Source organism: Ursus americanus, chromosome 11, assembly GCF_024610735.1.
Source record: "Ursus americanus isolate L20-20 chromosome 11, mUrsAme1.1.p, whole genome shotgun sequence".
Classification (NCBI taxonomy): Eukaryota; Metazoa; Chordata; class Mammalia; order Carnivora; family Ursidae; genus Ursus; species Ursus americanus.
The window spans coordinates 50,429,516-50,444,116 of record NC_142137.1 but is presented as its reverse complement, the minus strand read 5'-3'; the positions used below and the strand labels follow the sequence as shown (position 1 = coordinate 50,444,116).

General features: G+C 42.6%; 1 long non-coding RNA gene across 1 annotated transcript; it reads left to right on the top strand.

Annotated features, from left to right (window-relative positions):
- The first annotated feature begins 9,686 nt into the window (after positions 1–9,686).
- On the top strand, positions 9,687–13,734 carry LOC123803361 (uncharacterized). Its single transcript, XR_015726013.1, has 2 exons — positions 9,687–9,887; positions 11,857–13,734. It is a non-coding gene; the product is annotated as an uncharacterized LOC123803361 (long non-coding RNA).
- The last annotated feature ends 867 nt before the right edge of the window (positions 13,735–14,601 follow it).

The window sequence follows — 14,601 nt, the reverse complement described above, 5'->3', positions numbered from 1 at the left end:
ATCTTAATTTCCGGGGCTCCTAAGGAGTATGTTATCTCTTCAGGAGGATAGTATTTGTCATTGATCTGATTTGTAATTTCTTTCCAGTTTATCATTTTTTCCTTTACATTGTTTATCTGCATTTGCCAGGCAAATGGATTTAAAAAAAAAATCATGTTATTTAACCTACCTTCTTTAATTTTTTGGCTTCTTTATTTTCAGTCATAGAAGGGCCTTTCTTATGCCAAGGTTAGCAGGAAATTCACCCATATTTTCTTCTAGAATTTTTATTTCTTTATTTGTTCTTACTTTTAATATCTAACATAATGAAAGGCTTCTCTTTATGTACAATGTGAGGCATAGATATATCTTACTTTTTCTTTAAAAGGACAATCAGTTGTCCCGTTAATCTAAATATCCATCTTTATTCTATTAATATGGATGTCATCTTTATCATATACCAAATTTCTAAATGGATTTGTGTCTATTTTTGAAGATTTTATTTTATTCCACTGGTCTTTCTATTCATATGCCAATATCAGACATTTAATTAATAAGACTCTGTGACCTGTTTCATTATCTGGTAAATTCCATTTCTTAATATTCTTTTTTTTCCTTTTAGTTTTTCTAGTTATTTAAATTTGTTTATTTTTCCATATGAACTTTATGGTGTTGTTTTTGTTGGGATGATACCATATTTAGAAACTAACTTAGGGAGAATTGACACCTTTTCATTATTGAGTCTCCCTATCCACAATAGCCAAGATATGTCTTTGTATTCATTTAAGATGTAGGGGAAGAAAAAACTTTCCCCTATACCCTCCTTAGTTCCTCAGCTGAGGCCCTGCAAATTAGACTGACAAAAGACAAGTTAACAAGAGAAAAGCAGAGACGCCTGGGTTAAGCTGTCTGCCTTCCCCTCAGGGCGTGATCCTGGCCTTGTGGGATGGAGCCCCACATCAGGCTCCTCTGCTGGGAGCCTGCTTCTTCCTCTCCCACTCCCCCTGCTTGTGTTCTCTCTCTTGCTGGCTGTCTCTATCTCTGTCAAATAAATAAATAAAATATTAAAAAAAAAAAAACAAGAGAAAAGCAAACAGTTATTAACACATGCTGTGTTCAGTGTAGAGAAACCCCATTGATGAGTAACTCAAAGAGGTGGTTGAAACTGGGACTTAAATAGCATCTTAACAAAAGGACAATAAATTTGTTTAAAAGGGACAAGAAAAAAGAAGAAGGTAAATGTATAGGGGAAAGTAATGAAAGGTATGGGCTAGTTAGTAAAGTTTGTTATGTACATTCTCTGGGCTGAAAAGTCTAGAGTCACTTTTGATTATAAAGAATCATCCTGCCCTTCCTGGTAGAGGGGGTAGGACAGAGTGTTTTTGTGTCTTTTTTTTCCCCCTCAATTGCTTTTAGCCCCAAACAATCCTTGTTGGAGTGTCATATTTTGGGATGGCATACTCTAAACCCCTTCAAAGTCTATTGTGTTCTTCAGAAGGACTTGAAAATTTTCCTCCAATAAATTTGCAAATTTTCTGTTCAGTTTTTTCCCCTTCATATTTAATTTTTTTTAGATGCTAGTGTAGATATAGTCTTCTATTCCATTTTATCTTCAGACTAGTTGTCTTTAAAATTAAAACACTGAGGGGGCGCCTGGGTGGCACAGCGGTTAAGCATCTGCCTTCAGCTCAGGGCATGATCCCGGCATTATGGGATCGAGCCCCACATCAGGCTCCTCCGCTATGAGCCTGTTCTTCCTCTCCCACTCCCTGCTGTGTTCCCTCTCTCGCTGGCTGTCTGTCTCTCTCTCTGTCAAATAAATAAATAAATAAAATCTTAAAATTAAATTAAATTAAATTAAATTAAATTAAAACACTGAGAAGCACCATGAGGCTAACTTCATACTGTATTGAAGTAATTTATAAGGTCAATCATTGAAAGGCAAAATGAGTCAGTTTCAGAGACAATTCGATCAACAAAATTTGTACAGACACTTGTCACTACCATGAAGCTACTGTAACACGTACTGGTTATGTAGCTTCTAAAATCTGAACAACACAAAGAAAGAATTGTTATTGGAAATGATAGAATGTTAAAGCACAGTCAGAGATATGATTGTGAAAGTGTTTTGTTTTCATTCCTAACTCCTCATTGTCTTCTAATGGGTGGTCTTAGTATCTGAAGGGCCCTCTTTTTGCTGAGTGTTTAGATGTGAACATATGAGTTAAGAGGATATTGGATTGGGTGGAAACAAATTGTTCTGGTAAGAAATAGAAGAGAGATTTAGATGTCTGGTGAAATATCCTGGAATGTGAAAGCCCAGAGCCAGCTGGGCTAGGAACTGGAGGGGGAAGGAAAAGCCCCCTGATTGGATGAAAAGTGTGGGCATGGAAGAAACAAGTCATAATGGGGTATTTGAATTTGTGTGTTGAGAGCTGGGCCATGTTAACTTTCTCTGACTCCCCTGTGAAAGAGTTGTTAATGGGGAATAAGATGAATGTTGTGGGTTGGGAGTTGAGGGAGTTTTGAGTATTAGGAAATGGTGTTGATGTTGGATGGTCAGCAGTATCCCTCTTGATCCAGAATATATGAACATTACAAACATTAAGTCTGTCTTGGATTGAAGAGGTGGGGAGAAGGGGACTGGGTCTAATCTCGAGCAAGATGAATTCAGAAGCTGGACTAGGATGGACCTTGCAGGTTAGGAGGGAGGGACAACAACAAACACCATAGTGATGATCTGGGAAAGGCTGGGGAAAGAAGGGTAGAGCTGACACCAACATTTATTAAGCATATGTTTGATGGGTGAGGATATAAGGCAGGGGGCTATTTGGTGAACTGCTAAAGAACACTCAGTTTACAGGTGGAACATGCATGATGGGAAAATGGGTTGCCTTTCCCAAACAGCTCCATCTCCATGTTAGAATTTGTGCTTTGGTTCCTGCAAGTTGTAGCCCAGCGTTTCCCAGCCTGGTGACTGTGGACACTCAGAAGATTGCTGGTAGCAGTTGCAAGGGATTTAAGAATCCTTTTATATTCTTAAACATTGCCTGTAGATTGAATATCTCTAACACATATGTGTTGTTACTTTCCCAAATGAACTTATATTAATCTCAGTTTAATCAAGAGATGGAAACCAACAGGAATGAAAACAGGGGAAGTTTAATATAAAGAATTATTAAACTATGATAGAAGAGGAACAATAAAGATGTAAACAGAACTTTAAAGGGTGTCTTAGGGCTGAGGAAGAGTACCCATGGATAGACAGCTTGGAAGGAGGCATTCCATTCCTTACACTGGGGTTTAGGTCTTGCTGGAGAAAGTGTGTTTAGAGCCCACTGGATGTCAGAGAGGATGGTCGTTTGCCAGGACCAGAGCTGGTTCATAGTTGGCTGGGCAAACAGGAAGCAATCTCCTCCTTCAGCATGGGCAAACAGGCTTGTGGGTGGGCATGAGAGGGAGTAGAAGGTACATGCTATGAACTGAATGTTATGTTCCCCTCAACTTCATATGTTGAAGCCCAAATGTGATGGTATTTAGAGGTGAGGCCGCTGGAAGGACATCAGGTCATGAATGTGCAGCCCCATGATGGGATTAGTGTCCTTGTAAGAACACGAAGATAACTAGACCTTTCTCCCTCTCTCTCTCCTCTCTACAAGAAAACCAGCCATCTATAAACTAGGAAGCACTTCACCAAGAACTCCCAACCACCTTCTGCACAATTCTACAGATTACTATGAAAAACACATATTAAGCATATGTGGAAGTGTACTGAACAGTATCAATCATTATTGCTATTGCTAGTAATAGAATAAATTTTTAATAAGGTTTCCCTTACATTTCAGTAGACTTCATCTGCAAATTGATGGGTTGGATGCACACACACACACACACACACACACATATACATATACATGCACACACACACACACACACACACACACACACAGTTTCTACTTTTCTAACCAAGCTCACTAGTAACTAAGAAATTCAAAATTTCTGTGGAGTCTACATTATAAAGACGATTCTGTCATCAGACTCTATTTGTAAACCTGTATCTAAACATTACAGCTACAGTGTGATACCGTCCCCAGGGCGGCACCTGGTTTGCAACTGAGAACACTGACCTGAATGACATTTTCAGGAAGTAGGTGAGAGGAGAGGAGGGGAGGGAGAATCAAGAGCAAAAGTTGGTTTCATAGTAAATGAAACAAGCAAGTCAGCTGACAGTGTGCTGGATGAGCCCCCTCACTTTACAGGTTGAAATTTTACCTTAAACTCAACTTTTCGGTAAAAAAAAGAAGAAGAAAACTCTAGGATACAAATTGTGAAACTTGTAATGATAATGTGATACTTCAATTTGGTTAAAATGCCTGACAGTATAAGTCAGTACGACTTTTGGCTGACACAAATGAAGAGTTATGCTCAAGTGCACAAAAGCTTTCCCACGAGCGGCTTGTTTTTGGTTTTAATAAGTCTCCATCGCTTTAAGTGGATTGCCAGTAAACTCTTTTGCTAGTTTAATGCTAGAAAACAAATGGGAACCTTGAGGTTTTTCCCCTCAAGATGCTTATTTCTAATAGCAAGATTGCTACAGCCGTTTGGGGGATGGGAACATGGAGATAAGAGAAGGCATCACAAAATATTTTGGGGTGGGGAAATAACAGAAAGAAACGCATCCTAAGGAGGAATATTTTTATAGGTTGGTGATGTATGCAGCTGAGAAACCCAACAAGGTGACTAGTAGTTCAGGTACACAAGTCCTGAGAATTATCCAGGCAAGCCATTTCCCAGGGTAAATAAGCACTCTGAGCCCTGGAGAGCCACAGAGGGACTTGTCCCAAATCTAATAGCTGGTTGTTGGTAGAGCTTTGTCTGGTGATTGATCTGAGAATTTGTGTCTGCTGTTCATTTCATAAAACTCTATTGAACTTTAGAGGAAACAAGTGCTTGAATGTTAAATGTTTTTATGTGCCCTAAGAGCTATAAATCTCAAAGGATTATTTCCTATTTGGGATCTCAGTTGTGAATGTTCCTTTCTCAAAATACCGTCTCCTCACTGGCCTTCTTTCCCACTCTCCAAATCTACTCAACTTGTTCTCTAGCTCACCATGGCACAATACCAGACTCCATGTCAACTGACATTTTCTTTGATCTTCCTGAGCCCAACCCAACCATGGGTCACCCTCCATCAGCTTTCCCTACATCTCCAACAGTCTATGAAGCACAGCTATTAGAGGACCAATCAGTGTGAGGTCTGGCTCAATGAAAATTCAGGTGCCACAATGTCATTACCTCTTCATGTTGCCTCTTACTTCTCTGCTGAGGGATCCTCCTCAGTGTTATCCTCACGGTGGCGATTTGAAGGACCTCTGTCTTTAAACTCCCTTCTTCTCTCTCCACAGATCATCAAACCACCTATCTAAACAGTTCTTCTTCTTTTTTTTTTTTTACCAAGATGATCCAATTCAATATGTGTGAGCTTCATCAATTGAACTTATCTTCCATTCGAACAACCTATCTTTACATCTTTTTCTTTGTTCTTATTTTCACATTCAAAGAAGAGACAGCCTCTCTGTGTCCTAGATCAGTGATTCTCAAGCTTGGTTGAATGTTGGAATCAACCCCGCTGTGTGGATTAGAACCCCACTCTTATAAGTAGCTTGGTGACATTAGATACTTTACTTAGCCACTCTGTGTCTCAATGTACCATAAAATAAAGAAAATGATAGCATCTATTTCATAGGGTTGTTACAAGGAACAAATTAGTTAACATGCTTAAAGTGCTTAGAATAGTTCCTGGCATATAAGTGCTATATAAACTTTAGCTACTTTTAGAAATCTGAATATAAGAAGAGAAAGAGTTTTTGGGGCGCCTGGGTAGTGCAGTCGTTAAAGCGTCTGCCTTCGGCTCAGGGCATGATCCCGGCGTTCTGGGATCGAGTCCCACATCGGGCTCCTCCGCTGGGAGCCTGCTTCTTCCTCTCCCACTCCCCCTGCTGTGTTCCCTCTCTTGCTGGCTGTCTCTCTGTCACATAAATAAATAAAATCTTAAAAAAAAAAAAAAAGAAGAGAAAGAGTTTTTGTTGTCATATTTTGCCTTGTTATTCTAGTAGGTGGGAGACATTTACTTTAGAGTCCTAAAGTTAGTCCTTGATGAGCTGAGCAGGAGCTTCCCAAATGGATCTGGGATGCTGTGAGGAAGGGTCTGGAAACAGAAATACCAAAGGGGATTCCAGTGAGGGCAGGGTAGATAGGAGTGTGGGTGGATTAGAGAGAGAGGGTGAGAGACCCATTTGTGGAGCATGCACCGTCCTTCAGTCGCAAGGACTGTGTGTGTGTGTGTGTGTGTGTGTGTGTGTGTGTGTGTGTGTGTGTCTGCTAATAGACTCTACCTGCACAGCTTTCCAGATATGCTACTGTGATCACAATAGTGAGGTTATATTTTTTTAATGCTCCAATCTCAACTCTTGTCTTCTCTTGTCTTTTCCTCTGAATAAAAGTTCTGTATCTCCAATAGTTTACTATGCATCAAACCTTGGGAATCCAGTTCTCTGCTCAGCACCATACGTCTTACCCCTGGAGCCACCACTGTCCAAAACTTATGTTGTCAGGAGTTTATGTTACCTTTCCTCCAACCACTCAGGCTTGAGACCTGTACTTATTTCTAATTTTTTACTCTTAAAATTCAAGCTCTATTTTGTACTAGCTATGTGATCTGAAGGAGGTTATTTACATTTCTGCTCTGCATTTCCTTATCAGTAAATTGTAGTTAATTTTGACTACCTCATAAGGGTTATTGAAAAGAACAATGGTATTACTACCATGACTACTATTAGTAGTAATATGGAAAAATAGCATTAGTAATAGTGATAACAGCTAACATTTATTGCTTTCTTAGTATTTTCTCATTTAACCCTCGTAATAACTCTGTGAGGCATGTTGTATTATCATTAGGTCCCGGAATAAGAAAATAAAGCCTATAGAGGCTCATGCATTGATTCAACAAATGTTTACTGAATCCTTAGTCTATTCCAAGGATTTTTCTAGGCGCTTGAGATGCACTGTGCATAAGACAGTGTCTTTGATCTTAAGGAGCTTATCTCCTAGTCGGGGATAACCAAGTCAATAAGTAAAATAAGTACAGACCGGGAAGAATCCTGTGAAGTAAACAGCAGAGGCTTGTGAGACAGAGTTACAGGTGGATTGGCCCACTTTGGCTAGAAGAATTCAAGAAGGCTTTTCTTTAAGGTGAGACATAGTGATAAGAAAGGATTCAACCAGGAAAGGCCTGAGGGGGAGTTCAGAGGCCTTAACACAAGTGGGGGCTAGCATGTTTGAGTGACCAGGGCAAAGTGGGGCTGGGGATGTTGAAGGAAATGCGGTGGGGGAGCCCCAGAGGAGGAGATCTCTGTGCACCTTGGCAAGGAGTTTGGGGTTTATTCCAATGCAATGAGAAGACTGAATAGATTCAGAGCAGTGAAAAGACTAATCTAGGTTAATATTTAAAGTAACTCTCTGGGGGTGGGGCACCTGCGTGGCTCAGTTGGTTACCATTTGACTCTTGATTTCAGGTGGGGTCATGATCTTGGGGTCCTAGGATTGAACCTCGCACCAAGCTCCACGCTCAGCGGGGAGTCTGCTAGAGGATTCTCTCTCTCCCTCTCTATCTGCCCCTCCCCCTACTCACACAAGCACACTCTCCATCTCAAATAAATAAATAAATCTCTTTAAAAAATAAAATAAAATAGCTCTCTGTCAGTGTGGTGAATGGCTTGTAGGAGTGCAAGACGGAGGCCTGGAAGACCAGAAGGGTGGCAAATGCAGCAGTGAAAGCAGTTGCTGGTGGGGACTTGGGCTTGGGAGTGAGCGGAGAGGGAGAAAAGTACAAGGATGAGGGGCCTGTCTGTGAGGTAGAGTCTTTCTGACTTGCCGGTGGATGTGGGACGAAGTGAGGAAAAGGAGGACCCAAAGATAGATTTCTAGCTGAAGTGACCGGGTGAATGGCAGGGCCAGTAACTGAGCTGGGAGGACTGGAGTACAAGCAGGTTTTGGGAAAAAGAAATGAGACATGAAATCAAGAGTTAAGTTTTGGCCGTGTAGGAAAAAGATGAGCAGGCCTCCAAAGGAAGAGGCCAATTAGACATTTGGATACATGCATCTGGGTGAGAAAAATAGGGGGTTATCTGCATATGTGTGGTGTTTAGAGCCATTGGCCTGAAGGGGAGAACGTACTTAAAGAGAAGGCAGCTCATAAGCACTGAGGACCCCTAACATTTATAGTTCATAGACCAGGCAGAGGAGAAGAATCCAGAGATATGAGAAAGGAAACCTGTCCCAAGTTACCCAGTTTGTAAGGAGCTGAGCAGTGATCACTGGTGAGGATTCCCGCAGGGTGCCTCAGGCTCCAGCACATGGAAACCCCCCTTTCTGCAGTTTGGATTACTGTAACAGCTTCCTCCGCTTCAGAATGCTGAGTCTGGCATTCAGGGCCGAAGTTGATTGACTCATCCTTACTTCCCCAACCCTTTTCTGGCACCACAGATGTTCCTGTATTTGTCGACTGAGAAACACTCTACAATTTACAAACTTCTAGATACTTGTAGGTATTCCTCTAGGTAGCGTGGAACCACCACCCCAACAACACTCATTCATTCAACAAATATTGGGTGCTTTCTGTGTGTCAGGCCCTGTTCAAGCTCCTGCAGGGACTCCAGAGAACAGAATAGATGAGGTCCCCTCATTTGTGGAGCTGACATTGGGGAGACAGGCCTTTCTATTCCAGTTCTCTCACCGGCCCTCCCCTGGGTCACATCCATTCCCACCTCCACAAGTGTTCATTCTTCCTGCTTACCTTCTTTCCTCTCCCCCACTTTTTCAAATCCTTCCTTTCCAAAGAAGTCAAACAGTCTAAGAAGAGCACCTGCTATGCGGCCACATGTGAGCCGCTGATGGGACTAAACATAGCCGTGGCCTTCTCCCCTCCACTCCCTCTTGCTGAGATACACATCTACCTGCAGAGATGCTGTTCCACGTGGAGACATCAACATAGAAACGTCTGCAGACACCAACAGATCTCCCTATGTAAACTATACAAAGAGACAAACCTGGAGGAATAGACCTTCAGAAGAGGAGGAGTGAGAACACCAGCTTTGGTGAGTAAAACACAAGAGGGGATTTAGGGAGAAAAATGGATGTTGCAGAGAAAATGAATGGTGATAGAAGAGATGAAGGAGAGGGGAGAGGAGTGATCAGCAGAACGACTTCAGGCTCCGCAGACAGATGGTAAACCCAGAAGGTCCACTAACGAGCGCTCCATGCTATTCTGTGCTCCCTTGCCTAGCTTGTTACCTATTGCCAAGCCCGAGAGGCGGTGATAGCCACACTTGGGGGCTTTTCTCAGGAGCTCAGGCTCAGAGTAAGACTTTTGCAAGGAAGGTCAGTTCTTCATCTCCAGCAAGTGCAGGCTATATTAGGGATGTTTCCCTGGGTCTTAACCTATTTAACACGAAAGCCTTCTCAACCATGTAGATTAGAGTAATGCTCTCCGTTGGCGTTCATAGATAATTCTCTCATACGCTTTCATACAGCTAACAAACAAATAACTTCCATTAGCGCAAGTGAAGTGGTCAAATAATGAGTTATGATATAACACGGGTGCAAAGAATCATCTATATTAAAGAATAGTGAGACACTGGTTAATTTCTTTTTATTCCAGCAGATGGAGCTACAGCCTGGAGGGGCTCAGTATGCTTCCACGGCCAAAGCCCACCCCTCAAAAAAATCAATAACAAGAAGACCCTCGGGGAGGAAGAAGGAGCATTGCAAAAAATATAAGAAGAATAACGTTATTTAGTATGGAATTCTTGTGTGGTTGTGCAACTGCCTGTGCCAGTGTCTAATTCGTGGTAGGTGCTCAGTAACTAATGAATGAATACCTGTGACATAATCTGATGACTAGACCGTACCCTGAGCATTCTTAGAACAGAAGTTTTCTCCTCTTCGTTTAGCTTTGTTTTTTCTCTCCTGTCTCTTTTATTATTTGCATGTGCATGCCCTTTGGACACCCACTTCCCATCAAAATGTCATGGAAAAATTCTGTGAAGCTAGTTTGCAGGGTCAAACAGATGTCAAAGGGAGGTGCTGGGAGAGACGAGTGATAAAAATAGCCCAGCTGAGGTCCCCACCTGTTTCTCCTGCCGTAGCGCTGCAGTGTTTCTGGATTTTGTCTGTTGCCATCTGCTTCAGTATCATCTGGGTGGTTTGTCAAAAATTCCAATTCCCAGGCCACAGCCCAAAGAGGCTGACTCAGTGCTTCTGTGGTTCCTCCGCACAACCAAGCTTGAGAATCTCTCTTCTAGAGGGACGTGAGCCAACAGTCTTTGATCCCCAGTCCCCAAATCCAGAAAGAATGGAAAACTTTGAGAACTGTAAGTTTTTCCTAACTCATTTGGGGCGCACTCTAGGTAGGACCCACAAAGTGCCATGAAGACACATATGATCCTTTTTTATTGCATGTAACGTGCACATTCACACACTTTGCTGCAGAGAGGTTTAGAATGTGTTTGGTCAGAAGGTGTTGCCGCAGCCCCACCAGGAATGTCATGGGATGTATGGTGTACGCACCGAATTGCCTTTCTGACGTGCAAACACTTTTTGAACTCAGAGACACATATGGCCTCAAGGGGTTCAGATAAAGGGCACTTGGGTTAGGTTCTCATGTCCCATCCGTAGGCAGTGTTTGAAGCAGTTATATTTGGGTCTGATGATAATAAGAAAGCCTAATAGGAAGATGGCTGCATGGGGACCCAGGAGACTTCCTTTCTGGGCCTCCATTCTCTCTCGTGAAAATGAGAGAGGAGATGATATTGAAGGCCTTCTGACTCTAAAATTGTGATTTTCACACCTTCTTGCTCTTGCAAATGTTGAGGCATGACTGCCGCAAAGATTCGATTGTGGTCTTATTCTTTTTGCTGGGAAAATCTAAAAAGGCAAAAACTTTTCTTGGTCTTTTGGGCTTGGAGACAGATTCTTGAATTATGACATGTCTCTCAGCAGCATGAAAAGGCATTCATCCAAATTCTATAGATGTTTTGATACATTACTGCACTCAGCAAAGCTGTAGGAAACTACTAGAAGGCAGACGCAGTCATGAACTCCAGAGAGTGCTATGGAACACAGTGGAAGAAAGTTTGACTTATGTTAGGTAGAGGAGGAGGGAAGAGACAGAGCTGACAGCGCCTCCGTTACCAGCTGCTCCCAGAGCAGTTTTCACCCAAAGGGCAGCAAATGGCTTTTTAGCAGAATCCTAGGGATCCCTAAGCCCACGTGAGTAGGGTCTCTCTAGCCCTCTTTGCAGTCATTGAAGTTTAATGATCATCCTAGGACCCTATGAAAACCAGAAGCAAGATTTAGAAAAATCTGAAAAAAAAAAAAAAAACGCAAAATAAAACAAAGTAACATGATCTGAGTTTGTTCTATCGGAAGCAATGGACTAAATTGTGTCTCCCTAAAACATACATGCTGAAGTCCTAACCCCCAGTACCTCAGAATGTGAACTTATTTGGAGACAAGGTCTTCATAGAGGCATTGATGTTAAAATGAGGTCTTTAACCTCATTATCGGATGACGGGTGTCCTTATATGAAAGGGAAATCTGTATGCACATGTGCAGGGAGAACATCGTGAGAACAAGAAGGTGGCCATCTGTAAGCCAAGGAGAGAGGCCCCGCGAAATGACGCCCACTGCTTAGTCCCCGGGCAGAGGGAGGCCTCGGTAACTCTCGAGTGTGCATTGTAGCGCTCGTTTCTTTCCTGGCTTGGTTTATGCCCCATTCTTTGTTTTCCATTTGTTTCCTTTTCTGGTTTTGTCTTCTAGTTTTACCTCACTGTACTGGATATCTACAAGCTGCCTGCAATTCTTTTTAGATTTAGAGATGATATAGATTGGTAAGTAAATACTGTCTTGCCCGAGCACATTTAGCTCATACATGGTTGGTACGAAACAATTTGACGGCAACAGACAGCGCTTCTATAACTACTGGGGAAGGAACTGTGAGAGATGGGGAGGCTCAGTGTCACAGAACCGAAGATTTCTGCACTCTGGACAAGAGTTCTTTAGGCAATATGTCATGTTAAAGCGGTGCTTGAGTGGCCAAAAAATCAGGGCTGTCTTCAACTCGTCATGATTCAGAGCAGGGGGAAGAGAACAACATTTCTAGATGAAGGAATTTTATGAAGTATGTCCATAAGTCAAGCAAAAAGAATGATCGTTTCCTGAGCACCTGCTCCACAGCGGGGACTGTGCCAGACACTTGTGCAGCCGATCATTTAACCCTGGCAATATCTGCATAAGGGAATCTATCTCGCTTCCTACTTCCTACTGAAAAATACCTAGCTCAGAGAGGTAAAGTAACTTGTTTAAGAGCAGGCAATTAGTAAAACGTTGAGCAGAGATTTTTTTAAGACTTTTCTTTTTTTAAAAGATTTATTTATTTATTTGAGAGAGAGCTCACAGAGGGAGAGGGAGAGGGAGATGCAGACTCCCTGCTGAGCAGGGAGCCCAATGTGGGGCTCGATCCCAGGACCCTGAGACCATGACCTGAGCCAAAGGCAGATGCTTAACCGACTGAGCCACCCAGGTGTCCCTGAGCAGAGATTTGATACAGAGAAATCTGACTCTGAACTCCACAATACTTACATCCCTCCCAGTTGCCTCCTTAAAGTTCACACGCTGTTTGTCTCTCTTACATAGAAAGCGGATCATCAATACGTCCAGAAATGTAGCTGATGAAGAGACTTACCTTAAGGTGAACATTTATAAATTTGAGACCAAGACAATACAAGTATCTGCATTTAGTATAAATGTAAATAAAGAACATGTAGAGAAATGGCTGTGTATTTTTAGAACAATGTGGCTTCTAAAACATGTGGGCCACAGAAAAGGATCAGGAAAAAGATTTGGAGTCAAAACAAAGAAAATAGAGTAACTCCAGACTATGGTTTTCATCCATTCCTTAGTAAGAAGGGATTGGAAAACAGTGCAGAACCACTCTCTGTATTGACTGTAGATACTATATCCTAGTCCTTGGAGGGGAGGCTGTGGCAGAAATTACTAGCTGCCCCCAATATCCATTCTCTCCTATTTAAAGGGGTAAATGGTGGGGCGCCTGGGTGGCTCAGTCAGTTAAGCGTCCAACTCAACTCTTTTTGTCGGCTCAGGTCATGGTCTCGGTGTTGGTTGATGGAGTCCCGAGTTGAGCCCTGTGTCTGACTCTGTGCTGGGCAGATTCTCTCTCTCCCTCTGCTCCTGCCCCCCTCTAAAATCAATGAATGAATGGGTAGTGGTTACCCAGGTAAAATGTATATTTCATAGCCTTCCTTGCAGACCAGTGTGGCCATAGACATTGGCCCAGTGGCTGTGAACAAAGGTGCTCTTGGGGGAGGGGTGGCAGCCCATGCTCTGTACTCCTCCCTTTGGCTGGGAAGCAGGTGTGGTGGTGGGGTCCACATCAGACACTGTGGACCTTCTGATGGAAACCAGTTGTTGGGGATGAAAGAATGATGAAAAGAAGATCAAGATCATGGAGCTGCCTCCCTGTCTGCCTCCCTGTACTTTTATACAGGAAAGACATAAAAAGTCTATGTTTCTAAAGCCACTGTTCTTTCGTCTCATTGTTACTGCAGCCAAACCAATATTCTGACTTATAAGCTGTATTTTAACTAATAATTAAACAAAATGCATCCATTTCCCAAAGCCTCTGAGTAAGAGTGTATGTGCGAATGGTCTCTGCGGAATTACCTACTTCATTTCAGGACACCTTTTGTGCCCCAGTGGCCCCCAGCAATGAGAGATCTTTAAATATTTGGGACAGTTCATTTCTTTGGTTCCTTCGCTCTCTTCAGGAAAAGTCAACAAAGAGGATCCTGGCTTCTCAAGTTCTCTCAGGAGGATATGAAACTCTGTGGAAAGTCTGGCTCATTCTTTTCAGTGCAGCATAGAAGCAATTGTGAAAGTGAAGGCAGCATGAGGATAAACTGATATTTATTAGTGATTTTGCTTAAGCCCAAACAGCCCAAAAAGTGACTGGAAATTTCTGTCATGACCTAACCTATCAGAGCCCTTTGAAACTTGGGCAGGGGGTTGGATCAGGGGTTTCTCAGACCTACCTGAGGTTTCTAGAGATAGTACATTGGCAGCTTCCGGAAGAGATGGGGGAAGGGGGTGTTATAACCAGAATTCCCCTATGGTCCCCTTTTCTAAAATAGGGTTTAGAGAAGATGTGGGAGGAGTCCCCCTAAACCACTAAGAAGTCTCGGTTGTGCAACTGATGACTTATTGATGAGCACATGGGGTCAACAACTACAAGTTGTATAATCCATTTCAGTGAGGAGAAAAAGTGAAAGGGCACTTACCCTCTTTTTGTAGGTATTCGCATAGGCTCTTGCTCTCAGCAAAACTGCCAGGAAGTTATTGAAGACTTTAAAGCAGAGTTAGCGGGATCAAGAATTGTATGTAAGGCTCTTGAGCTCTTTGTCTCCTCTTCGTGGATGGTGGATGCCCAGACCAGAACAAGAGGGGCCAGCCTACCAGGGGACGCTAGAGTTAAGGTGGGTGGGATGG